The sequence below is a fragment of the Ixodes scapularis genome, unplaced genomic scaffold (genome assembly GCF_016920785.2).
Source record: "Ixodes scapularis isolate PalLabHiFi unplaced genomic scaffold, ASM1692078v2 PGA_scaffold1__304_contigs__length_218370807, whole genome shotgun sequence".
NCBI lineage: Eukaryota > Metazoa > Arthropoda > Arachnida > Ixodida > Ixodidae > Ixodes > Ixodes scapularis.
In genome coordinates, this window is record NW_024609846.1 from 122,458,308 (window position 1) to 122,486,025 (window position 27,718).

Below are 27,718 nucleotides of genomic sequence, written 5' to 3' on the forward strand. Positions count from 1 at the left end.
CAATAGAGGCATTGTAAGTGGTATTGGAGGTGCTGTGATCCGGGTGTTTAGGTACGCCGATGATTACCTGGTGCTTCTCTGGAACAAAGGTTCTGTTCAAAGTAGAGGATTTTTTTTGTTTACAGTGCTTAGACGTCAAACTTCACTTTTTGGCTAGACATGTCTGTTGGGGCTTTAATCGTAGGTGCAAAAAAACTGTTTTCCCTTTTGACTCCAGCCATTCTAAATTGATGAAGTGGGGGATTGCAGTGGGTTGCCTTCGGGAGGCACTGGTTAAGTCGTGCCCACACCGTATGCCTCCTAGTTTTGCTAATCAGGCTACTAAGCTTCAGCAGGGTGGCTACCGAGTTGGCCTGTCGACTGGTGTGGCGGAAGGCCTGATAAGAGGGCTTCGTGACCCGTGTAAGGTTGACAGGGAAAGGCCTAAAATGAGGCCTATGGTTTTATCTTATGTGCATAAGGTCTCACACAACCCCAAAAAAAGTTGCGCAACGTCGTAGAGCGCCAGTGGTTTTTTCGGCGCTTTCGAAGTTAGGGCGTCTTTGCGCTAAAGTCGACAGGGGTAGGGTTATTAGTGCTGTATGTGGCAAGAACCACAAGCCGATGTACGTGCCGTGTGTCGTGTTACCGAGTGCTATGTAAAGAAGAGCTAAGGCAAGAGGAACTAGAACACCGCCGAATTTATCCCTGGCTCCTGCACACCACTCGTCTTCTTTTTCTCCCCACACGCATCCCAGACCGCGAGGCGCTTTATATGACACCTCCCCCTTTCGAAGCGTTATTGTCCGTAGCGGTCTGGTGGGCGTGATAGCCTGCCGCTCCTTGTTACAGTTGCGGAGGTTTCGGTGCTTTGTTGTGCGACCGTCCGGTTGTGTACATCCAAAGTCGCGGGCTGCTGTTGCTCGACCGTCTGGTCGTCCACTTCCGAAAACGCGGGCTGCAGATGACGGCTTGTGCGTCTCGCTGTGCCTTCACTTGTTTCCACCACGTATGACCGCGGCGTTCTTGCCTGGCGGTGTATCCTTCCTTGAGAAGCTGCGCCCGCGCGTATCCACACCTCTGAGTGAGAAGGTATCGTACTGCGACCTCTTGTACGATGGCGTTGATTGTAGTACGAGGCTTCTCTTGTTTTTCGTTTGCCGTACTGTCGCCTATACTTGCGTACGTGGCGCCACCGAGGCGTCAGTGTATTTGGCGCAGTTGGAACAGTTGAACGTTACTTCCTCCCCATGCGGAGTTCCACTGGAGAGAGACCTTCTGGGCCTGGAGTTGTTCTGTGGGCTAGAAGAGCCTGTGCTACATTGGGTGATTTCCTCAGAAGATTTTTGGCTGTTTGTACAGCTCGCTCAGCCTCTCCATTACTGTGAGCGTAGTAAGGGCTTGAAGTCACCAATTTGACTCCCCATTTGTTCGCAAACCGCCGAAAGTTGTTCGATCGAAACGGAGGGCCATTATCTGTGTGTAGTACTCCTGGGCATCCATGTCTCGCGAATATGTGACTGAACACTTTTGTTATGTGTTCTGTGTTTGTTCGTGAAAGCTCTTTGAGCTCTATGAACTTCGAGTAGTAGTCGATGACTACTATGTACTTCTTTCCACTGAGCACGAAAATGTATGTTCCGAGTTCCTGCCACGGGCGATTGGGTAAAGAAGTCTGAAGCAGTGGCTCTGTGGGTGGTCGTCGATGCTGAATGCAAGTTTTACACCGGCTGACGTAGTCCTCTATCTGTTTGCTGATTCCGGGCCACCACGCAAAATCTCTTGCTCGTGCTCTGCACCGAACAACCCCCTGATGTCCACAGTGAAGTCGCTCTAGTACTTCTTTTTGGAGGCTCCGTGGGACAACAAGCCTATCATTGCGCATTAGTAGGCCTTGTGTAGTGCTCAGCTCATCAGAAAGGCTAGCAAATCCCTTCATATCCGTAGAAGCGTTTCTCTCGCGGGCCACTCTTTTTCGCAGTACGTCATTACCCTTGCCGTGCATGGGTCTTTCTTTAGTTCGGGCCTCAATCTGTCCAAAAATGAGACAGACACCGGCAGTAGGTCGACCGTGAGCATTTCATACTCTTGCACTAGCGCTTCCGTAGAGTCTATTGGGTGTTCCATCATTCGTAGAGGTTTCCTGGACAGCACATCTGCTGTGTACATATGCTTGCCCGGGACGTGTGATATCGTAAAGTCGTATTCAAAATGTGTATTCGCGAACGCCGTAATCTTGGCGTCATCTCGTCTAGACGTTTCGTTGACAACAACGGTACCAATGGCTTGTGATCCGTCTCGACATGAAACCCTTGACCTACCAAGTAGGTGCGGAAATGTTCGCAAGCCCAAACGACCGCCAATGCCTCTTTTTCGACTTGCGCGTACTTCTGCTCCGTCGGAGTCAGTGCTCTTGAAGCGTACGCTACTGGACGCCTAATGCCGTCCTCATGCTCCTGGAGTAGCACCGCTCCAAGTCCATACGAAGAAGCATCAGCTGATAGTGTGCGGTGCGCGTTTGGGTCGTAGAACGTGAGGATTGGAGTCTTACCCAACAAGTATTTGATCCTTTGAAATGCTTGTTCTTGGGCTTCACTCCAGAGCCAACTTGCATCTCCTTTCAGAAGATCTCGGAGTCGCTTGGTTTCCTCCGCTATGTTCGGTAGAAATTTGCAGAGTGGTTCACCATCCCCAGGAATGACCGTAGCTCAACCAAGTTTGCGGGAGCTTCTATTTTGCCCATGGCTTCAGTTTTCTTGGGGTCAGGCGCAATACCTTTTATCCATGTGACACACTCGGCCCTGGATTCCTTCGAGGATCCGCATCATTTTGCGCTGAAAGAATTCTGGCGCTGTTGCTATCCCGAACGGGAGTTGCTTGAACTGGAACCGTCCCACTGGTGTAATAAATGTCGACAGCTCTCTTGACTCTGGAGCCAGTGGTGCCTGCCAATATCTTGCATTCGCATCCAGCTTGCTGAAGACAGTCGCTCCTGCGAGTTCGGCTAGGTTTTTCTCCACCGTCGGCATGATGATTCGTTCCCGTACAATCTGTTGATTTAACTGCGTATAGTCCACACAGATCCGGAGAGCTCCATCTTGCTTCTTGGCCACCACCATGGGTGAGCACCAGACTGTGGCATGTTCCACATTCTCGATGACGTCTATCTCTTGCATTCTTTTCAATTCCAGCTCTACACTGGGCAGAAGTGCGATGGGCACTCGTCGTGGGTACGTGATGGCGAAAGGCCTCGCATCTCGGTGAAGGGAGATCGTATAAAGTACCTTCACCTTCCCCAGTCCCTGAAACAGAGTCGGGTATTTGGTAAGTACGCGATCATGCTCCAGATGGTTGTCAGCCTTGATTTCATTGAGGCTTGGCAGCACTTGCAGAGCGTGAATCGCCGGGAGACCGAGTAAAGGATGTCGGAGTCTTTCCGATACGTAGACAGTTTCTCTCGTTGTTCTGCCGTTCCAAGTTATCGTCGCCTGCATCTTCCCGAGTGTTGTCAACGGCGAGTCTCCTGCCCCCCGAAGATCTTCTCCGGCTGGCTGTAGCTTTGCCATCTCTCCGACTCGGTATGAGGAATGGCGGTAACGTCAGCCCCAGGGTCCACCTTGAATGTGATCTCCTGGTTGTTGACTTTCGCCTTGATGTACCAGGAATCTCCGCTATCTGCGTGTACCAGTGCACCCAGGAACACTTCGTTGAGACCTGGTTTGTGCACTTGTGACCTGTGAGACCCTGATGCAAGCTTGGAGAAGCATACGCTCTCAAAGTGTCCTAACTTCTTGCAAGCGTTGCTTTTCTTGTCTCTTGCGGCGCATTGTGTTTTTTCATGTTTGCACAAACCGCCACACTATCGGCATTTCCACGCCGCACTGTTAGAATCTCCTTGCCAATTAGATGTACCCCGAGCGCGTGTGTCTTTTTTCTTGCCGTTATCTTTTGGGGATCTGTTTCGGAGCTCTTCGATTTTCCTGGACTCGTCTGCCAAAATTGTGCCGCCCCGCCCCGTACGCTAATATCGGAGACTTCGTTAGGTCTGCTAGAATACACTAGTGAAGCATATCTATGAACAAAACAAATGGTGCTAATCGGCCACTGGGGAATCACACTTACCAGTTGCGAAATGCTTGCTGCATATCTTGGTGTCGTTGTTTGGCTGGAAGTTGGCGCATTGAACAGCGATCGCCAAAGCTCGGCGGCGTCCCTCATCTCGAGGAAATCGAAAGATCATATTCGAGACATTTCGTTTGAGCCGGTGCGCATCGTACGCCCAAAATCGCAACACTGAGGCATTTCTAGCGTTCGGATCCAACGCGAAAGCTCATGGATGAAGCAAGAGTCGTCAAGCGTCCACACACACGCATGGTGAACAAACAAGATCCGGAAGTATTCTCTGCCCCCTGTCATGGCGGCCGGAATTTCCCCGAATGCCCTTATAATACATTATAAGCAGCATTTAAAGGAGTTGTGCAACAATTTCAGGGCTTTGCTTAAATAATTGTGGAAGTTGATGCCTGACACTTCTGAAGTGAACTACCGAAAACAGATTTTGCCTGGATGCCCTAGTTTTTATTTTTTTTTTTTAAATGAAAAAGATACATGTTTTTGCCACCTCTCAACTCGTACATCGTCTTCCGGGTCACGAGCGCAGTGACGTTGATGGGATAGGCGTGGGGTTCCGGTAAAGTTCTCTCTCTAGAGCCATTAGTAAGCCGCGAGAACTCATTCGCTCGCGTCCGCGTAACCACGTGCTGGCGGGCGCAGCGCGAACAATATGGTGAAAGGAGGAAAGTCTCTACCCAATCCGGCCAACACCTCCTAGAAATAAGGCCGTAGCGCTCTTCTCGTGACGTCGCAAAAGACCTTCGGGGGCGCGCGTCGAAGCGAAGGCAACGCGCGTGGATCGACCGTCCTAACGCGCTTCTCGTCATATACGCGTGTCTTATTAGCTAAAATTAAAGCCGAACATAGCAACGGGTCTAGAAAACATTTTATTACACGAGCAAAATATTACACCGCTAAATAATCGGTACGAAATGGCACGAGGTATGCGTAGAAGACATCTATAGGAAAATGCAATTGTTTTAAACAGAAAATATTGAGTCACGCAATTATTGCTGTAGGAATGCATATTCATACAGAAATATTTCGAAAAAATGGCGAGACACGCAGTGATTGGACACAGCAATACAGATCAGTTAAGAATCAGGTAGACGTACCCAACGCGGACACGGCACGACAAGTGTCACTTATGATCGTATAAGCGAGGTTATCGCGTGCAGTCATCGAACTAAAATCAATGTAATTTCGATCGAATGACAATATGGGGTCGACAAATCAGCTTGCGACGCTCGCATAATCACTCAAAAGAGCGAGCTGATTAAATCTCGTATTATTTAATCAAAATATATTATCTTTTCCGTGTGGCAGGGGTACTAAACTTACAATTTTCAGTTAACTAACTTACTTCTCCCTACGGGCTCGAGCTGCCTAAGACCAAAATATAACCTATTATGTATACAATAATACTATTACCTTAATACAGTTAAGATTCTAGTATAAACGCGGTAAAGGCAACCAAATAACATTAGTATAAATAAACAAATAAGCACAAACCACGCACTTTCAATAATCACACAAACTTATTATTTACCTTCCTGTAAAAAACTATATTATTACCACGCATATTTACAAATGCCGACGCAATGGAAAACGAATAACGACGAACAAAGTTCCATTCTATCACGAGATTTAAAAACAAATCGACTGCAGCACTTTACTTGCATCTTACATGACCAAGAAAGCCCGTAAATAAGTTGTTTCTCACCTGTCGATCGTATCCATACGTCCGACAAGATCCGCCACGAGAACATTTGAACACAAGCTTCAAGAAGTCTCTCTCTCTCTCTAGAGAGAGGTCATCGGCCAATGTCATCGTTGACTACTTGCTACACACGTCATTCAAACCGTAGCAGGACTTGTTTCGCGAATCCACGTAAATGCCGTAGTATCCAGCGAAAAAAAAGAAAAAAATACCCGAGACTGCGGTGACGACAAAAAAACGGCGGATAGAAGGATAAAAAAAACCACACTCACACACACACACACACGCACACACACACACACACACTCACACACACGCACGCACGCACGCACACACACACACACAAACACACACACACACACACATACATACACATACATACGCACACGCGCACGCACGCACGCACGCACGCACACACACACACACGCACGCACGCACACACACACACAAACACACACAAACACACACACACACACATACACATACATACACACACGCGCACGCACGCACGCACGCACGCACGCACGCACGCACGCACGAGAGAGCAGCAGCAGCAGTGTGGGACGAGAGGATTAACATTGTCGATCCATCTCTTGCTCGTGTGCGCCCGCTCCCTGCGGCGATGACTGGATTTTTTTTCGGTTCCTTTCCCTTCCGAAATGTCTCAGCGTTCCTTTGCAGACAGTCAGCAGCTCACACACGACGTAAATTTACCAGCACCAGAATCGGAGCCTGTACGAGGGAAGAAGATGTCGCATCGGAAATTCGGAGCCGGTTCATTCGAAAAGTGTGAGGAGCGGCGGGACTGCGCGTAGTCCCACGGTTACGGGGATAATCATAAATATAAATTTGGTACTTTCAACCTTGGTAACACGTATATTGCGTTTACATTACACACACACATATATATATATATGGGGCGTGGAGCCGGCACGATCATGGCCGTGCCGCTCACGCAATTTCTGCTGTTTGTCCAGGTCATGGGGCGTTGTGCTCCATCTCCGCTGCATCGAGTGAACAACGGAAGCGCCATGCATCCGCCATCATCCACCGGCCCGGATTTCGACTTCGACGACTCTGCTCATGGAACATGTCCACCGGCTGAATTTGGCCAATGCCTAGTATCAAGCTACGAACATTGGGACGACAGCCGGCATGCATACGGTGTACAAAAGGCGCAGTGATTCAGTGACGACTTGGGGCGTGGAGCCGGCACGATCATGGCCGTGCCGCTCACGCAATTTTTTCTGTTTGTCCAGGTCATGGGGCGTTGTGCTCCATCTCCGCTGCATCGAGTGAACAACGGAAGCGCCATGCATCCGCCATCATCCACCGGCCCGGATTTCGACTTCGACGACTCTGCTCATGGAACATGTCCACCGGCTGAATTTGGTCAATGCCTAGTGTCAAGCTACGAACATTGGGACAACAGCCGGCATGCATACGGTGTACAAAAGGCGCAGCGATTCAGTGACGACTTGGGGCGTGGAGCCGGCACGATCATGGCCGTACCGCTCACGCAATTTCTGCTGTTTGTCCAGGTCATGGGGCGTTGTGCTCCATCCCCGCTGCATCGAGTGAACAACGGAAGCGCCATGCATCCGCCATCATCCACCGGCCCGGATTTCGACTTCGACGACTCTGCTCATAGAACATGTCCACCGGCTGAATTTGGCCAATGCCTAGTGTCAAGCTACGAACATTGGGACGACAGCCGGCATGCATACGGTGTACAAAAGGCGCAGCGATTCAGTGACGACTTGGGGCGTGGAGCCGGCACGATCATGGCCGTGCCGCTCACGCAATTTCTGCTGTTTGTCCAGGTCATGGGGCGTTGTGCTCCATCTCCGCTGCATCGAGTGAACAACGGAAGCGCCATGCATCCGCCATCATCCACCGGCCCGGATTTCGACTTCGACGACTCTGCTTTGGAACATGTCCACCGGCTGAATTTGGCCAATGCCTAGTGTCAAGCTACGAACATTGGGACAACAGCCGGCATGCATACGGTGTACAAAAGGCGCAGCGATTCAGTGACGACTTGGGGCGTGGAGCCGGCACGATCATGGCCGTGCCGCTCACGCAATTTTTGCTGTTTGTCCAGGTCATGGGGCGTTGTGCTCCATCTCCGCTGCATCGAGTGAACAACGGAAGCGCCATGCATCCGCCATCATCCACCGGCCCGGATTTCGACTTCGACGACTCTGCTCATGGAACATGTCCACCGGCTGAATTTGGCCAATGCCTAGTGTCAAGCTACGAACATTGGGACAACAGCCGGCATGCATACGGTGTACAAAAGGCGCAGCGATTCAGTGACGACTTGGGGCGTGGAGCCGGCACGATCATGGCCGTGCCGCTCACGCAATTTCTGCTGTTTGTCCAGGTCATGGGGCGTTGTGCTCCATCCCCGCTGCATCGAGTGAACAACGGAAGCGCCATGCATCCGCCATCATCCACCGGCCCGGATTTCGACTTCGACGACTCTGCTTTGGAACATGTCCACCGGCTGAATTTGGCCAATGCCTAGTGTCAAGCTACGAACATTGGGACAACAGCCGGCATGCATACGGTGTACAAGAGGCGCAGCGATTCAGTGACGACTTGGGGCGTGGAGCCGGCACGATCATGGCCGTGCCGCTCACGCAATTTCTGCTGTTTGTCCAGGTCATGGGGCGTTGTGCTCCATCTCCGCTGCATCGATTGAACAACGGAAGCGCCATGCATCCGCCATCATCCACCGGCCCGGATTTCGACTTCGACGACTCTGCTTTGGAACATGTCCACCGGCTGAATTTGGCCAATGCCTAGTGTCAAGCTACGAACATTGGGACAACAGCCGGCATGCATACGGTGTACAAAAGGCGCAGCGATTCAGTGACGACTTGGGGCGTGGAGCCGGCACGATCATGGCCGTGCCGCTCACGCAATTTCTGCTGTTTGTCCAGGTCATGGGGCGTTGTGCTCCATCTCCGCTGCATCGAGTGAACAACGGAAGCGCCATGCATCCGCCATCATCCACCGGCCCGGATTTCGACTTCGACGACTCTGCTTTGGAACATGTCCACCGGCTGAATTTGGCCAATGCCTAGTGTCAAGCTACGAACATTGGGACGACAGCCGGCATGCATACGGTGTACAAAAGGCGCAGCGATTCAGTGACGACTTGGGGCGTGGAGCCGGCCCGATCATGGCCGTGCCGCTCACGCAATTTCTGCTGTTTGTCCAGGTCATGGGGCGTTGTGCTCCATCCCCGCTGCATCGAGTGAACAACGGAAGCGCCATGCATCCGCCATCATCCACCGGCCCGGATTTCGACTTCGACGACTCTGCTTTGGAACATGTCCACCGGCTGAATTTGGCCAATGCCTAGTGTCAAGCTACGAACATTGGGACGACAGCCGGCTAGCATACGGTGTACAAAAGGCGCAGCGATTCAGTGACGACTTGGGGCGTGGAGCCGGCACGATCATGGCCGTGCCGCTCACGCAATTTCTGCTGTTTGTCCAGGTCATGGGGCGTTGTGCTCCATCTCCGCTGCATCGAGTGAACAACGGAAGCGCCATGCATCCGCCATCATCCACCGGCCCGGATTTCGACTTCGACGACTCTGCTTTGGAACATGTCCACCGGCTGAATTTGGCCAATGCCTAGTGTCAAGCTACGAACATTGGGACAACAGCCGGCATGCATACGGTGTACAAAAGGCGCAGCGATTTAGTGACGACTTGGGGCGTGGAGCCGGCACGATCATGGCCGTGCCGCTCACGCAATTTTTGCTGTTTGTCCAGGTCATGGGGCGTTGTGCTCCATCTCCGCTGCATCGAGTGAACAACGGAAGCGCCATGCATCCGCCATCATCCACCGGCCCGGATTTCGACTTCGACGACTCTGCTCATGGAACATGTCCACCGGCTGAATTTGGCCAATGCCTAGTGTCAAGCTACGAACATTGGGACAACAGCCGGCATGCATACGGTGTACAAAAGGCGCAGCGATTCAGTGACGACTTGGGGCGTGGAGCCGGCACGATCATGGCCGTGCCGCTCACGCAATTTCTGCTGTTTGTCCAGGTCATGGGGCGTTGTGCTCCATCCCCGCTGCATCGAGTGAACAACGGAAGCGCCATGCATCCGCCATCATCCACCGGCCCGGATTTCGACTTCGACGACTCTGCTTTGGAACATGTCCACCGGCTGAATTTGGCCAATGCCTAGTGTCAAGCTACGAACATTGGGACAACAGCCGGCATGCATACGGTGTACAAGAGGCGCAGCGATTCAGTGACGACTTGGGGCGTGGAGCCGGCACGATCATGGCCGTGCCGCTCACGCAATTTCTGCTGTTTGTCCAGGTCATGGGGCGTTGTGCTCCATCTCCGCTGCATCGAGTGAACAACGGAAGCGCCATGCATCCGCCATCATCCACCGGCCCGGATTTCGACTTCGACGACTCTGCTTTGGAACATGTCCACCGGCTGAATTTGGCCAATGCCTAGTGTCAAGCTACGAACATTGGGACGACAGCCGGCATGCATACGGTGTACAAAAGGCGCAGCGATTCAGTGACGACTTGGGGCGTGGAGCCGGCACGATCATGGCCGTGCCGCTCACGCAATTTCTGCTGTTTGTCCAGGTCATGGGGCGTTGTGCTCCATCCCCGCTGCATCGAGTGAACAACGGAAGCGCCATGCATCCGCCATCATCCACCGGCCCGGATTTCGACTTCGACGACTCTGCTCATGGAACATGTCCACCGGCTGAATTTGGCCAATGCCTAGTGTCAAGCTACGAACATTGGGACAACAGCCGGCATGCATACGGTGTACAAAAGGCGCAGCGATTCAGTGACGACTTGGGGCGTGGAGCCGGCACGATCATGGCCGTACCGCTCACGCAATTTCTGCTGTTTGTCCAGGTCATGGGGCGTTGTGCTCCATCCCCGCTGCATCGAGTGAACAACGGAAGCGCCATGCATCCGCCATCATCCACCGGCCCGGATTTCGACTTCGACGACTCTGCTCATGGAACATGTCCACCGGCTGAATTTGGCCAATGCCTAGTGTCAAGCTACGAACATTGGGACGACAGCCGGCATGCATACGGTGTACAAAAGGCGCAGCGATTCAGTGACGACTTGGGGCGTGGAGCCGGCACGATCATGGCCGTGCCGCTCACGCAATTTCTGCTGTTTGTCCAGGTCATGGGGCGTTGTGCTCCATCTCCGCTGCATCGAGTGAACAACGGAAGCGCCATGCATCCGCCATCATCCACCGGCCCGGATTTCGACTTCGACGACTCTGCTTTGGAACATATCCACCGGCTGAATTTGGCCAATGCCTAGTGTCAAGCTACGAACATTGGGACGACAGCCGGCATGCATACGGTGTACAAAAGGCGCAGCGATTCAGTGACGACTTGGGGCGTGGAGCCGGCACGATCATGGCCGTGCCGCTCACGCAATTTCTGCTGTTTGTCCAGGTCATGGGGCGTTGTGCTCCATCTCCGCTGCATCGAGTGAACAACGGAAGCGCCATGCATCCGCCATCATCCACCGGCCCGGATTTCGACTTCGACGACTCTGCTTTGGAACATGTCCACCGGCTGAATTTGGCCAATGCCTAGTGTCAAGCTACGAACATTGGGACGACAGCCGGCATGCATACGGTGTACAAAAGGCGCAGCGATTCAGTGACGACTTGGGGCGTGGAGCCGGCACGATCATGGCCGTGCCGCTCACGCAATTTCTGCTGTTTGCCCAGGTCATGGGGCGTTGAGCTCCATCACCGCTGCATCGAGTGAACAACGGAAGCGCCATGCATCCGCCATCATCCACCGGCCCGGATTTCGACTTCGACGACTCTGCTCATGGAACATGTCCACCGGCTGAATTTGGCCAATGCCTAGTGTCAAGCTACGAACATTGGGACAACAGCCGGCATGCATACGGTGTACAAAAGGCGCAGCGATTCAGTGACGACTTGGGGCGTGGAGCCGGCACGATCATGGCCGTACCGCTCACGCAATTTCTGCTGTTTGTCCAGGTCATGGGGCGTTGTGCTCCATCCCCGCTGCATCGAGTGAACAACGGAAGCGCCATGCATCCGCCATCATCCACCGGCCCGGATTTCGACTTCGACGACTCTGCTCATGGAACATGTCCACCGGCTGAATTTGGCCAATGCCTAGTGTCAAGCTACGAACATTGGGACGACAGCCGGCATGCATACGGTGTACAAAAGGCGCAGCGATTCAGTGACGACTTGGGGCGTGGAGCCGGCACGATCATGGCCGTGCCGCTCACGCAATTTCTGCTGTTTGTCCAGGTCATGGGGCGTTGTGCTCCATCTCCGCTGCATCGAGTGAACAACGGAAGCGCCATGCATCCGCCATCATCCACCGGCCCGGATTTCGACTTCGACGACTCTGCTCATGGAACATGTCCACCGGCTGAATTTGGCCAATGCCTAGTGTCAAGCTACGAACATTGGGACGACAGCCGGCATGCATACGGTGTACAAAAGGCGCAGCGATTCAGTGACGACTTGGGGCGTGGAGCCGGCACGATCATGGCCGTGCCGCTCACGCAATTTCTGCTGTTTGTCCAGGTCATGGGGCGTTGTGCTTCATCTCCGCTGCATCGAGTGAACAACGGAAGCGCCATGCATCCGCCATCATCCACCGGCCCGGATTTCGACTTCGACGACTCTGCTTTGGAACATGTCCACCGGCTGAATTTGGCCAATGCCTAGTGTCAAGCTACGAGCATTGGGACGACAGCCGGCATGCATACGGTGTACAAAAGGCGCAGCGATTCAGTGACGACTTGGGGCGTGGAGCCGGCACGATCATGGCCGTACCGCTCACGCAATTTCTGCTGTTTGTCCAGGTCATGGGGCGTTGTGCTCCATCCCCGCTGCATCGAGTGAACAACGGAAGCGCCATGCATCCGCCATCATCCACCGGCCCGGATTTCGACTTCGACGACTCTGCTCATGGAACATGTCCACCGGCTGAATTTGGCCAATGCCTAGTGTCAAGCTACGAACATTGGGACGACAGCCGGCATGCATACGGTGTACAAAAAGCGCAGCGATTCATTGACGACTTCGGTCGTTGAGCCGGCACGATCATGGCCGTACCGCTCACGCAATTTCTGCTGTTTGTCCAGGTTGGTGACAATCTTACTAGTCGTTCAAGATTTTATGTTTTTCTGTTGCCGGTTCCACCCCATGTCGTCTTTGTTACTGCTAAGTCACGGAATGTCACTTGCCGCGCGCGGCGACAATTTGTGCTGATGCGTAGTTATGCTTTTTATTTTTTATTGTTGCTACTATGCGGAGATATCGAGCTGAATCCCGGTCCTGATACGGCGGCCACTTTACAGATACTTTTAGATGGGCAGAATGCCATTAAAGCTAAGCTTCAAACTATCGAAACTAATCAAGAGCAAAGCAGGGCGACCCTGGATGACCTAAAAACACGCATAGAATCATTGGAACAGCATCTGGCCCAGTTCAGTGAAATGAAAGCAGCAGTCATGGATTGCAGGAAACAGTGTGAGGACACGCATAGCGTAGTAAGAAGTCTAACCGCTAAAGTAGACGATCTGGAAAATCGAAGCCGGCGTTGTAATTTAATTTTTTACGGAGTACCTGACACAGACACCCGAGAGTTACCTGCGGCGTCTGAGAAACGAGTTCAGGAAATTGCCACTAGACTTGGACTAGAGCCCGTTCAGATTGAAAGAGCGCACAGGCTTGGTAGATACTCTATTGGCAAAGCTCGACCACTTATCGCAAATTTCGCGTTGTTCAAAGAAAAACAGACAATCTTGTCAAACGCAAATAAACTAAAAGGTACTACCATTAGCATTTCGGAAGATTTTTGAGAGGCGGTACGCAGAAAAAGAAAACAGCTCTGGGACTTCGCCAAAGATCACCGTAATGATAATACTCGTGTAAACCTTCGATATGATGCACTGTACTTAAATGATACAAGATACATCTATGACGAAGCACTTGGACAAGTTGTTCAGAGTACTTGACAGAAAAAGAGCTGCTCGACTTCAAACATATCATTTCTGATTGTGAACTGCCGAAGCGTAAAAAATAAAGTAGATGATTTCAACAATTTGTTGTGTATGACAAAACCTACCGTGGTTCTTGGAACTGAATCATGGCTAGATAGCAGTATCAGTGATGACGAGGTATTTCCAGACAACTACATATCTTACAGAAAGGACAAGAACTATCATGGTGGGTGAGTTTTTATATTGGTAGATAATACTGTTTCTTCTTATCGGCTTGACATTCCAGTTGGGTCGTGCGAGGCTGTATGGTGCCGGGTTCGTTTATCAAATGGCAAATCACTAACGCTATGTTCTTTTTATAGACCGCCTGAAAGCTCTGCTAATATCATCGTTGAACTTTCCGAAATGGTAGAAACAATTCAAACAGACTGTCTTATTATAGGTGGTGATTTTAATGTACCTGAAGTATTTTGGAATCGGTATATGTTGCAGACTGGAGTGGTAACTGGAGTGGGAAGGGAAATGATAAACATGGTGCGTACATTTGCACTCACCCAAATTGTAGAAGAACCGACAAGGGGAAACAACATTTTAGACTTAGTCCTAACAGATCAACCCGCTTGGGTAAAGTCTAGTTTGATCCCACCTGGAATAAGCGACCACCATGTAGTACTTTGTGATATGCACGTATCGTATGAAAAAACACAGCCAAACACTGCCCGGAGAATGCACAATTATGCAAGTGGAAATACTGCTGAGATATGTTCTTCTTTAGACGAATACTTCCAGGAATTTGAAGTTTTATCAGAGTCTCTTAGTGTTAATGATCTCTGGTTACTTTTTAGGGCAAACATTTTTGAGCTACGAGACCGATTTGTGCCATCATGGCTATTAACAGCAAGACGTGCAAAAAGTAAACCTTGGTTTAACAAGGAGTTACGGGCTCTTAGAAATAGGAGACAGAGAGTATTTAATAATCTTAAAAAAAAATCCTCCTCAGAAGGTAGAGCGAAATTAAAGGCTATCGACAAGGAATTTAAAACTGCAACGAGTGAAGCAAAAACTAATTTTCTTGAGTCATTTCCATCGCGAATTAGAAAGAACCCGAAGGTGTTCTGGAGGTACGTTAAACGTAACAGAAAATATAAAGTATGCATCCCACCACTCGCGCATAACGGCGACTTAATAGAAACTAGCCTTGGGCAAGCAAACTGCCTGAACGACTTTTTTGGCTCAGTCTTTTTACCTAAAACGTTAAATTCTAATCATTCAAGTCCAGCTAGAACGAATAATGAAACCATGGGGGAGGTATTCATCGACGAGCATGGAATTACACTGCTGCTACAGCGTTTGGATCCATCCAAAGCGGGAGGACCAGACGGCTTGCCAAGTAGTATCTTAAAGTTGTGTGCGCGGTCCGTTTCACCGTTTCTGAAGGTGTTGTTTACTAAGTCTCTTAACACTTGTGGCCTTCCCAGCGATTGGAAGACAGCTTGTGTTGTTCCTGTGCATAAATCTGGACCTAGGGAGCTCGTCACGAATTACCGACCCATCTCTCTAACAAGTATTGTTTGCAAAACGTTAGAACATATTTTATATACTAGCATTATAAAACACATCGACGCGCATGCAATGTTTAATCCAACGCAACATTGTTTTCGGCAGGGAGTCTCATGTGTTACTCAACTAACAGAGTTTGTTCACCAAATAAGTGAAAAATTGGATCAGCGAAGATGCATATACTGTGTATTTATAGATTTCAAAAAGGCGTTTGATGTCGTAGACCCCAACTTACTTGTTCGTAAGTTAAATAGTTTTAATATTAACCCTCGCATAGTTGAGTGAATTCAGGAATATTTAAATTTAAGATCCCAATATGTGGTAGTAAATGGTGCTGCATCAGAAACTATTGACGTGACGTCAGGCGTCCCACAGGGGTCGGTGCTGGGCCCGTTGTTGTTCTTGGTATATATTAATGACGTCGCAGAAAATATCACTTCTTATATGAGACTGTTTGCAGACAACTGCGTCGTGTATCGAGAAATTAGAAGCGAGGAAGACAACTATGCATTGCAACGCGACCTATTCAGAATACACAGGTGGTGCCAAGAATGGAATATGAAGCTAAACCTAGGAAAAACAGTACATATGTGCTTTTCAAGAAAAAAAGATGGACCTAAAAATGTATACATGATTGACAGTACCCCATTACAAACTGTGTTTGAATTTAAATACTTAGGAGTATACCTAACACCATCCTTGTGTTGGCACAGGCATGTTGATTTCGTAACAGGGAAAGCTTGTAAAGTATTGGGTTTTTTACGACGCAATACCCGACAATTTCCGCAAAGTGCGCGAGATTTGTTATACAAAACTTATATCAGGTCTGTTCTCGAATACGCGAGTACAGTCTGGGACCCACCAACTGCTGTTGATAAAAATAAACTTGAAAGAGTTCAAAACTTAGCGGCTAGATATGTTTCCGGGAATTATAACAGGCGACTCAGCATGACAAGTCTGAAGGAATTCTTAGGCTGGGAATCTCTTGAAAAAAGAAGGAAAAAACTACGGCTAAAATTATTTCATAACATTTACCACCGCAGAACTGGTATACAGCGCGAAAACTATATTTTCCCCCCGCATTATATCTCTCATCATGTCGATCACGAACATAAGGTACGTGAATATAAATGTAATACAAACCAGTTTAAATCTTCTTTTTTCCCCAAATCTATTAGCGAATAGAACCAATTGCCTTCGGAGGTTGTTGATATTTTGGACAATGACGCTTTTCTTGCTGCATTGTGAGAAGTGTTTTCTTTTTTGTTTCCCGTGTACTGGGTATGCATGTGCCCGTTCTGTTATGCTCCCTTATATTTGCTTAAATGAATCACATTCATGTACACTTCCCCACCCCCCACTGTAATGCCACTGGCGCTGTGGGTAAATAAATAAATAAAAAAAAAAAATATATATATATATATATATATATATATATATATATATATATATATATACATAATAAATTGTTCAAGACTGCGCTTTTAGAACGTGTATTAATGTCGGATATACGCCCACGAACATCACCGCGCCGCTCGAGAAGAAGCAGTTTTTTCACGTCGATATGCGTCGATAGCCCAAATTTTCACACGTAGTTGCGCCATGGCCTTCCTTCCTTCGACATTGTGATGTACGTAACCAATCGGAGCGCTACGGTCTTATTTCTAGGAGGTGTTGGTCCGGCCATACCCGTCCGGCCCTGTCCCCCTCCCCCTCCGGCTTCTGGCGGCTGTTCGCAGTAGCAGAAAGAGCTGACGGTTTTGTGGAGCTAGGATAGATGGCGCCACTAAAACTCCGTATAATAAAAGTTTTGTCGATGATACCAGGTTTTTGACGCCTTTATATTTATGTTGGAACGACAAAATTTATAGAAAAGTTACCTTTTTATCGAGCAGGTATTCGTACAACTTGCTATCTTTCTACAAGACCCTCATTGACGTCATGCCACTTGTTTCTCATGCCCGCCGCTCGCGGCTGCAGGTCGGGGAATATTCTAATTTTTGCCTCGCTATTACGCGGCGGAATCGCAACATTTCGATGAAACGAGGCGTGTTTTTTGTCATTTGTGACAAGGTGAGCACTGTCAAAAGTAGAAGATGCCAATTCTTTCGACGTTAAAATTGTTGCAGAGCTCCTTTAAGGAACGATCGCTTAAAGAAGCCCTCTAATGACATTCGAGCTTCTGACCTATTTATGTTATTAATGCGAAAGCATTAACTGTTTCATGGAGCGAGCTGACGTGATCAGTTTGAAGTGTGAAAACGGCTCCCAGTTTCCGTGATCGCCTTGGGTTCCATTGGCTGGCGCGTGTCGACGGGGCTCCATTGGCCGCTGCGCCATGGCCTCCGAGATCCCGAAGCGCGCTCGCGCTCTAGTACGCAGCAGACGACGAAAGGAGCGGAGGAGGTGCTTGTATGCTTTGGCATTCACAACTCATAAGAAATGCTTAGGTGTAACTCGAGTTTTTAGCTAATTTTTTTTTATTTGTTATTTATGCTATTTATATATATTTATGCTATTTATGTTATTAGCACACTGCGTTTTCAACACAGTGTGTTGAAAACGTGTGACCAGTGATATAACCGGCAACCCTTTTGTGACTGGCAGTCGGCAAGAGCCGTCTGATATGTTTTTCTGCAGACTAAATAAAGTGTTATTGCTCCGTAAACCATCATTAGTCTTTCAAGAAAGCGTTTTTAATGAGTGGGAAGGATAGAAAATAGAGACAAATAGTATCTTTAAAATGTGCAGAAACAAGGGAAAAAAAAAAGAACAAGACACTCCAGCCTTCCAGCGGCGCAACCAAACGGCGCGCATGCGCACTAGCACTGTTAGCACATTGAGGTGGCTGAGCGCTGCCCAGCTATAGCCCTCTCGCGGGCGCACCACTGAGAGGCGGCGTGTCGGAATAGTCAAAGCACGTGCGCGACGCGTATTTCTATGATTTGGATCTGCCGTGTGTCGTGTGCTGTACTCGCAGTTCAGTATGTCGCCTCAATATTTCCGCATTTCTGCGCTGGTGCGCACACGTTCGTGCTCTCGATTGGGCGTGTCCGAACGTGGACGGCTCTACCAACACCACCTACACACGCTACCCCGAGAAGCTTCGTGGGTCCTAAGGAGCCGGACGCGCTTTCAATGGGGTGCCAGCCAAAGCTTGAGGCTCGATGATGAACCGAAGGTAGAGTTCAGGGCGACCTTGTGTATGACCTCTGTATGATGATGTGTTTGTCGTATCTCGCCGGCAGCCATTCACGCTGGGAACAAGAAATGCCACACATAGAAACGGTGTTCAATGAAAACAAAGTTGAAGCCCGGAATGTATATTGTAAGTGCGTTACAATTTCAAACGAGTAAAAGTCGTTATTTAGGAATCATCCGCTCCGTACCATGTCACACGTAAATCAACGTGAAAAACTGCTGCGAAACGCGACTGCATCAAATCCGTCGAAGCCGAACGGCAGATGCTTTCACGGACGCGACGTTGTTCTCTCTCTCTTTTTTTTTTTCTTGCGCGGACTTGCGTGACTTTTAGTAAAAAATAAATGCTTATTTTTGCGTGTTATCACCAGAATTTGCTTCTTTTATTTTCTCCCATCGCGGTGCGATTCCTTGCCCCGAACCACGGCATTGACACCGCCGGGCTGGATTCTATGGCAGGGCGCGGCGGAATGGACGACGAAGATCGTTCTATACGCCAGCGCTCGTTGGGTTCGCCGACGCCGAACTATAAACAGCCCAGGTCCATTGGCAACACCGATCGCGTTAGGAGCTTGAACTTACGACGAAGCGAGAAGTTTTAGCGAAGAGGCCGATGAGGCGGCGATGCGTGCACGTCATCGGTGAGGCGACCATGAGCCTTACTCGGAGCCAATAGGCCAGCTGCTTCGCTCCAAGTCTCCACTCACTGAATTTCCCCAAATGTGTCTCGGAACAAAATGTTTTGCTTATTTTTATAATATTAGTTCGCTTATAACACCCCAAAAATTGAAATTTCTGGGCAAGAAAACATTTTCATGTTCCTACGTTCAATAAGGTCCGTTTCAACGCAAATTTTGAACCAGTTCAAAAATCATTGAAGGGACCTCTTAAATTTGTTCAGAAGACATTGAACAGTTATTTCAGGGAGTGATAAATCTATATGTTTATTTATTTCTCCTCTATAATTAACGGCGTAATTGACGTGCATAGGTCCCGTGATACCAACTTTGCCGCCGTATCTGCCGGGAAAATTTAATTGATGTGTATATGTCACGGGTTGTCAGCTCAGGTGACGTAAATGTTCTGCTGCGGGGAAACTGACTTAGTGCATATGCACCTAACATCAAATTTTCCATTAAATCTAGCGGAAAGACTGAATTGGTGATTGGGCTATGTTTCCCATGACGTCAGGTAACGTGACGCTAATTTCCCGCCAAATTTAACAGCGAAACTGGACTGGTGTATAGGTCTCATAACGTGAGGTCTCGTGACATCAATTTTCGCACTAAATTCGGCGGAAAAATGTAGGGACAGGCAGACAGTCAAAATTTTTAGATTTGGAGGGAGGGGGTGTTTTGTTAAAAAGCATACGCTCCAAAATCCGTGCCTGATTATATAAACAAATAAGGAAAAAAAAAAACGAAAAGTACGTGTCCGTTATATCAAGCGTAAAAAAACATTTGTTTAAAAAACTGTGCCTGAATATATAAACCAATAAAAATAAAGAAACGTAATTGTCCTGCATATTAGGTGCAAAATATTATAGTAGCGTTTCCGAGGAGGGGAGACGATTAAAACTAAACGTAATTTTGTTTGCTGGAGTAACGTTTTCCGTTGGCTTGTCCACACTTAGTTCAGCCTGCTCGAGGTGTCATATACGGTGGTTTGGGCCAGGAGCTCCTAGATAGCAGGGCAGTAGTGTTGAATTTTCAGCGTCAGCTACATTTGGCCTTCGCGAATCGCAGATCGGACGCGAGTGCAGCGTTTGGTTGGGATAGGTGTTCAATCGCAGTAAAAACACGAGTTTGAGTCCAACGAGCCAAACCCAACCTTTCGTGGGTGAACCTAAAAATGTAGCGCTACCACCTCTCTGTGTAAAAGGGAAATTGTTCGGGCCCTAGAAATGAATCACGAATTAGTAACGAGCCTCGCTAGGAATCAATCACGTCTATCGTAGACTCGGTCGCGTTGACCGCACGTAACGTTCGGCTTCCGTTAACGAAGTTTGTTTCGGTGATCGCGTTCGTTGCTGTCTCCCGAAGCTTCCTCGCTCGAGTGGAGGTGCGACCCGTGGTGACAGTTTCGCTGGCAAACATGTAGCCCCTAACATTGGACCGCTTCTCTATGGTGGAGAAGAGGACCACAAAGACCACGACAACCAGGCTGACACCCGCAAGAATGACGAACAATGGCAGCACAAAGTTGTAGCCCGGCGGAGGGATCTCGGGCTTGCTGTCGCTCGCAAGCCACAGTGTCGAGAGCGGCGACCTCCCGGGAACAACCTGGAGTGCGAAAGAAAGCTGGTTATGCTTCGCTGCAACATAAGCACGGTACCTGTCTCCGACTGGCGTGTTTGCTGCTTCAAAAAAAAAAAAAAAAAAGCGCTCCTTCAATTTTCGTCCGACAACATCATGAAAGTGTAGCGCTTTCGCGGGCCGCGGCCCCGGTGTTGACGCAGCAGCGGTGGGAGACGCGTTTAGACGCCTCTTGTACCGCTGCGGGTCGTTCTCCAGCATGTTAGTAAACGGAAGCTTCGGCAGCCAGAAGTTGAGACGCCGTGACGTCGGTGACACTCGCGTTCCTCCGGCATTTTTACGACCAACCGCCAGGATCGCCATGTCCGACAACTCGACACCCCGGCTTTTGTGACGTCCTTTTCTGCCACTTTGGGGCCGCTTTCGATGCGTGGGTGGCATAGGACGCTAAACACACAAGTCGGAGACGGGTTCCGGCCACCGTATGCCGTAAGTGTGTGTGGAGGCAACACCACGATGTCGCCAATACAGCAATCATACCCGAGCCCGCTGTCCGAGCGCACGTTGCAAAAGAACTGTGGAAGCGCACCATCAACATTCCTTCGGCAGTCGCCGCGCACAGAGCCGTGACCGCCAGTGAATACTACTGGGTGACCCAAGGAGCGGCCAGGCTCTTTAAATCGACCGCAAAATTCGGTTTCTTAGCCTATCGCGCTATGGTTTTCTGCAGCGTTGTTCACAGATGGTGCATTTTTTTTTTTTTTTTGCAAAATTTGCGAAGAGCACATTTACCAGAGGAAAAAGTAAAGGAAAAAAAAAAAGGCTTAGCTCCTAGAGAAAAGCAGCGAAGCCACCGGTCTTGAAACAATACAGCGCCGCTTCGCACGGGGGAGAAGAGATGGCTCAAGCGATCGCGATGCCAACCAACGTTACTAGATCAGCTCAGTTGAAAAGCTCCGCACTAGCCGCGCTTCGGAAAGCCGGCCCCCTCCGTTCGCGCGAGCGTGGTGGCGCTGTCGTCGTAGCTCGCCCGGTCCACAAGGCCGGCCAAGCCCTTGGCAAGCCCGGGACGCTGGCTTTTCATTGCGAAATCAGGCGGTCGGCGGCACGTCGGCGGATCTTGCGCATTGCTTTTTCAAAAATGGACTCTGCAGTAGATTCTGTTGCAGACACGATTGTAATTATGCACGCTTACGATTTCTTCGATTTTTACTCTATAGTTCATCAGATTGCAGCATAAGTGCCTAGCTTTGGGTATGACTTCCGAGTGCGATTTTATGTTTGTGTAATATCAAAGTAAAACGGAATTTATGTCAAAACTGGTGTCTCTCATATTCGTCTATGACCGGCATCCACAAGCAGGGGCTCGCTTGCGCTGTTAGCGCCGTATACAGTTGTCAATAAACGCTCCCACTTGTCACAAGAAAACGAACAAAATGCATTTTCTGCCTTTTATTTGCTACCACAACAAATCTTCGGCAAGGCTAAAATCGCAGATGAATACTGTGCAACGTTTATTTCTTTTTGCATGAAAAAAAATGAAAGCCGTTTACAACTAACTCCCTGTAACGCCGATTTAGAGCGCAGCTCTTGAGGAGGAGGAGGGAAGGGTACTGGGGGGGGGGGGGGGGTCAAGTGACCTCGGGGGCGGGAATTCACGTGACCTTGGGGGTCACGTGACCTTTTGGGAGTCACGTGACCTTGGGGCGTCACGTGACGTCGGGGGGGGGTCACGTGACCTGGGGCCACGTGACGATGCCGATGACGTCATCAGTGACGTCACTAATGACGCCATCAGTGATGATGACGATGCGGATGCCGGTGACGTCATCAGTGACGTTACTGATGACGTCATCAGTGATGATGACGATGACGATGTGGATGACGTCATCAGTGGCTATGACGTCAACGGGTGGTCACGTGACTTCGGGGGTATCCCCAGGTCACGTGACCCCCCCCCCCCCCCCCCCGGGGTCACGTGACCTGGGTAACCATCGTGACCCTCGTGAGGGTAACCCTAGTAACCCTTGTGAGGGCAACTCTCGTGACCCTCGTGAGGGTAACTCTCGTGACCCTCGTGAGGGTAACTCTCGTGACCCTCGTGAGGGTAACTCTCATAACCCTCGTGACCCTCGTGAGGGTAACCCTCGTGAAGGTAACCCTTATGAGGGTAACTAACCCTCGTGGAGGGTAACCCTCGTGAAGGTAACCCTTTTGAGGGTAACTAACCCTCGTAACCCTCGTGAGGGTTACGAGGGTAAGTAACCCTCGTGAGGGTAACCCTCGTGAAGGTAACCCTTTTGAGGGTAACTAACCCTCGTAACCCTCGGGAGGGTTACGAGGGTAAGTAACCCTCATGGCCCTCGTGATCCTCGTGAGGGTAACCCTCATGAGATTAACCCTCGTAACCCTCGTTACCCTCACGAGGGTTACGAGAGTTGCGGTTACGCCGACGCCGACGCCGACGCCGCTGAAGCCGGGAACGGGCCCCTAAGAGCTGCGCTCTAAAAATCTTGAGCAGAATGCAAAACACCACGACTGAAAATACCTGTAGTTGGCGATCACAAAACCCGAACTTTCTTGTTGGCTGCTGCCACCTTCTCCGTCGTCTCTCGATTGATGTATCTCGCATAGAAGAGCATTTGTGCTACAACGAGGAGGCATTGCAGTCATCAAGAGTGGCCTTCTCACCTCAGCTTTCCTATGCCGAATTCTCAGGGTAGCTAAAATGTCTTTCTTCTGGCTTGAAATAGACCGCAGAAACATCACGAGATCAATAAAACAACATTATCATTTATGGACGAGTGCAACGTTAAGAAAATAGTAGTTAAAATAAAGCGAATTTAAATTAATGCGAGCTTATATACATGTCAACAAGCATGTTGCTGTCAGACACATGGAGCGTGCATACGCATACACAAATGAACTCTGTTCACTGATCGGAAGTGATATGTCTTAAAATTCTCACTCACACGCCTCCGAAATCGCACGCACACGCAAGTGAGCGAGGCTGTCACACAAGTAAAGAACACACGAGGGGAATAAAGCAGTTGTTTTCACCAGTAGCAGGCCTCGACGTAGCCGAATAAAAGTACAGAAACAACCCGATTCTTTCGAATGACGACGACGTCTTCAAATTGTCATTCTTTACTCATTCGGCTGCAGCCCAGTTTACGCTCGAACCTCTGACACAAAAACAGAACACCAGAAGAGGGAAGTTCAGGGTATTTTAGTCCGTAGATGACCAAAACAGAACTGTCCATGTGCCGGAAACCACAAACGATGGACGTTTGTGGTTTCCGGCACATGGACGGCACCCAGGCAAACAATAGCTGCTTGCCTGGGTGCCGAATGTCGGAAAACTGCCAAAACTAAGAAGGCCCGGCGGGTGTAAATTTACCTCAAAAGTCCCAGAAAATGTTGTCTCAATCCGGACATTATCACACTGGCCACAATCTTCAGTAATACACTTTCTGAACCCACGGAAAAACGATGTTTCACGGCGTATCTACGGGTACTGAGGCCAGTCAGACCAAACGGGTCGGGCGGGCTTGGACACGAGCGCCGCTACGCGGCAGTGAATGGCGGCGCGTCACGTTTTTCTCAGAGCTTGTCAACTTCTCCGATCGAGTAACGTTGATGCCAACTGCGGCCAACGAACGAGCATATACGGCGCTGTGATCCGGCGTCTTTAGCAGACGATCGTTTCGACTCAAAAGCGGCGCGAGCTTTTCTGATATCAGTTAACAATGCCTTATTTTATCATCCTTACTAATAAAAAATATTCAATAGACAGATAATCGATTAAAAAATGGTTTGTCGGGATATTCTGACTGTTTTTGTTTTTCGGGGTACTAATGTCGTCTGCTTTGCAGTTCCTTGTTGTTACCGCGCCTGTTTTTGTTTCTGCGACTGTCGCCGCCTGCCGAACGCGCGCCGCTTTTGAGTCGAAAATATCGTCTGCTAAAGATGCCGGCTCTCGGCGCCGTACGCTCGTTCGTTGGCGGCAGTTGGCATCGCGACCGCTTGCACCATCCCTTGTCTCCCATGCGAAGCGGCGCCGTATTGTTTGAAGACCGGTGGCTTCGCTGGATTCCCTAGGAGCTAAGCCTTTTTCTTTGTTTCCTTTTTCCTCAGGTAAATTCGCTCTTTTCAAATTTTACAAAAAACAATGCACCATCTTTGGGCAACGCTGCACAAAATCGTAGCGCGATAGGTTAAGAAACCGAATCTTGCGGCCGATTTAAAGAGCCTGGCCGCTCCTTAAGTCACACAGTACAATTAGCTCAGTAAAGGTGTGTCCACACGATGGACCAAATTGCTCTTTTGGTCCGCGGGCCGCGCATCACGTGATCTTACGTCACCGGTTTTTGAGGTCCGCCGGCGGTCCGCGGCCCGTGCTTGTGAGAAATGCCAAGCGACTTTTCTTGCCCGGACCTTGACGCTACGTCTGGCAACAAGCTGACTTTTGCTGTTTGGATTGGAATCCAGATCCAAAGTCGTTTTTTTTTTTTGGCGCCAACTGTTGAAGACGAAGAAGACGAACCTTTTGTTGTGCGACGATGCAACTTTTTACTTCATCGCGCTCATGGAGCAATTCCCCGCTCCGTGGGACAATAGTCGCGACGACTACCCAAATAATCATCTAAAGATGTCCCCATACCTTTTTCGGTTCACTTAAGTCGTCCTCGTCCTCAATATTCAACGCCAGGGCCACCGCGGCCAAACGTCTCTTTCGTTCAACCTCCATCTTGGCTCCTTACAAATAGCCTCAAAGCAGCTCGCTGCATACGTTTGGCGGAGCTGTGAGGTCGAGGGTTAGACCGGCCAGTTCGCTCTGTCGTCTGCTCTTTTGGTCCGCCGTGTGGATGATCATTGCAGCTGGGCGGCCCGCGGGCCGCGCATCACGTGATCAATCGGTCCGCGGCCCGGTCCGTCGTGTGGATACACCTTTAGGGACCTGCCCATAGACGCTGTTTCCGTTAGCAGTACACCTCTCCCCCCCCCCCCCCCCCCCCCCCCCCCCCCCCCGGCCCGCCTCCCGTCATTCGACGCAGGGGCGGCTGCTAGAGACCCGTTTCTAAATTCAGCCTGGCCACTTCGATAACTATCATCTCAGCGCATATAATATGTACGTGCTCATTGCGGCCTTTTCATGGCTGGTGATGAAAGAATTTGAAGACAGGCACGTAGACGGAGCCCGAACATTCTGGACGTTAGTTCGCTGTATTGTTCGGTCGGTGGCATCGTGACGAGACTTATAAGCTTCTATGCGCTGCGCGTTGGAGTGTGTCATGCAAATACTTGGAATGCTCGAGTTCGGCACGCCCCTGAGAGCTCATGACAGATGGTAAATTTTATTAATAGTTTTACTCAACTAAGCGCCTTGTACTGATTTGTGGTGCACAACATCGAATGTTCAACTAATCAAGAAATAACTGTAAGCGAAGAAAACCGCGATTTCGGTACATAGAGTTATTACAATAAACGCTAGAGGCTCAGCTGGCGCTAGTGTCTGGGACTTCCGGTTGCAAATTGAAGCAGACAGCATGCAGTCTACATTTCCAGCCTCCCTGTGTATTCCTATGGGAAAACGCGCGCGAATCTTGTCTCTTCGCCGGAAAATAACATGAATAACTTTTGTCGTTTTGGTTGTACCGGATAATATGTACCTTTATTGGTATTGTGAAAGTGTAATTGCTTTAGTTACAGTATTTTTCTTTACCACTGAACGATGTTCAACTTCGCTCTATTTCAGGCCCAAACCTCTGTTTCGAAAAAAGGTATGTGAAAACGAGCGACGATTCTATGCGAACTAACGATCAAAAGGAATAGTAGAGTGCGTTCAAAGTTTGCTAGCATTTCGGTGGTGCTTATATGTTGCTAATTACCCGTCCTGTCAGTGGATGAAAATGACTCCGTCGTGCGCCTTTACGATCGGTTAAAGAAACATTCGAACGCAAAAAATAAAGCACGTGAGCTACGAAAAGTGAGTCTTTTTTTATTATTTCCTATGTCGGGCAGTTTTTATCGAGCTCTGCGCGCACCTAGAGGCACCTGCTCTCTGGCCCCCCTATTTGCAAAGATTTGGAGCGTGCAAGTGATGATTAGGACCTAGAACAAGCATCTTCGCACATATTCGTGATCAGAAAGAATAAAGCAGTGCTTATTTATTGCACATCTGACTATATTACGTGACTTTCAATTTATTTTGATCGTCTGCGTGCACAAGGAGTTACTTATCCAGTGTTACTGCGTAGTTCTTGCCGTCTCTTTTGGTTTTACACATGTCCTTCGTTCGTTTGGCACGTATATTCCCCATGCGGGAAAGCGTCGACGTCGTGTTCGCGCTAACAGTGTCCGACAGTGCACATAAATACACGTACGAAGCGGTTTTAGCACCGTTTTTCATGCCACGAATTTCAAATAAAAATGCTGTAACTGACCAATTATTTCGTCTGCGTGACTGAGAAATGTTCCGATGTGCCTAGTACGTACACATTATTTGAGATATTTGCTTTTATAATCGAGCGCAGAGAGAAAATGCACTCGTTTTTTCCCATAGCAATGCATTATTTACCGGAAGTCAATTTCTGACTGCTTGCTATCTGCTTCAAAATGCAACAGCACACTAGCGCCAGCTGAGCCTCTAGCGTTTATTGTAATAACTCTATGTTTCAGTACGTTTGCCGTTGACGAATCGGGACTCGATATTAACCGTCATTAGAATACAAACATTTAGGCTGATGTTTGAGTCACTAGATGGCACTGATTTTGTGAAAGGGTCTATTGTAACCGCAGGGCAATCTATAGAATACACAACGTTTTCCCACGACGGCTAGGGAACGCGATTTGGAAA

General features: G+C 49.4%; 1 pseudogene; it reads left to right on the forward strand.

Annotated features, from left to right (window-relative positions):
• Positions 1 to 12,943: 12,943 nt before the first annotated feature.
• On the forward strand, positions 12,944 to 13,952 carry LOC121835808 (annotated as a pseudogene).
• The last annotated feature ends 13,766 nt before the right edge of the window (positions 13,953 to 27,718 follow it).